The sequence below is a fragment of the Microtus ochrogaster genome, unplaced genomic scaffold (assembly GCF_000317375.1).
Source record: "Microtus ochrogaster isolate Prairie Vole_2 unplaced genomic scaffold, MicOch1.0 UNK175, whole genome shotgun sequence".
NCBI lineage: Eukaryota > Metazoa > Chordata > Mammalia > Rodentia > Cricetidae > Microtus > Microtus ochrogaster.
The window spans coordinates 55,568-56,004 of record NW_004949273.1 but is presented as its reverse complement, the minus strand read 5'-3'; positions in this window follow the sequence as shown (position 1 = coordinate 56,004).

Genomic DNA, 437 nt, shown 5'->3' with positions numbered 1-437 from the left:
TGTGTCCCAAAGGTTAAAACTGTTAGATGTTTAGTCTGCACCTTAGTTTTAAAGCAAACCAGAATTTAAACTGCAGAAGGAGCTCAGCATTAGTGCTTCAGGGCAGGTGGGATTTCTGGGTGAGGTGAGCTGGATTTAGCTATCTGAAGCACATCCTGGCATTTATCTAGTCGGGTCTCCCTGGACTCTCGAGGCAGAACGGCATCTCGCATCCTTGGGGGCAGGGAAGACCGGACCAAGGACCTCTCTCCAATCGCCTCTGGAACACTTCTGTGGGGCGTCCACAGTGTCGACATCAGATCCAGATTTTATTTTCTTTCTGTGAAAAAAGCATAAACATATCCTCGACCCCAGATATGTATAGGTCGGGTTTTTTTCACAATGCATTGCAAGGGCTTTTCCACCTTGCCTTAGCAAAGGTCAGCTTGGTGTTATCA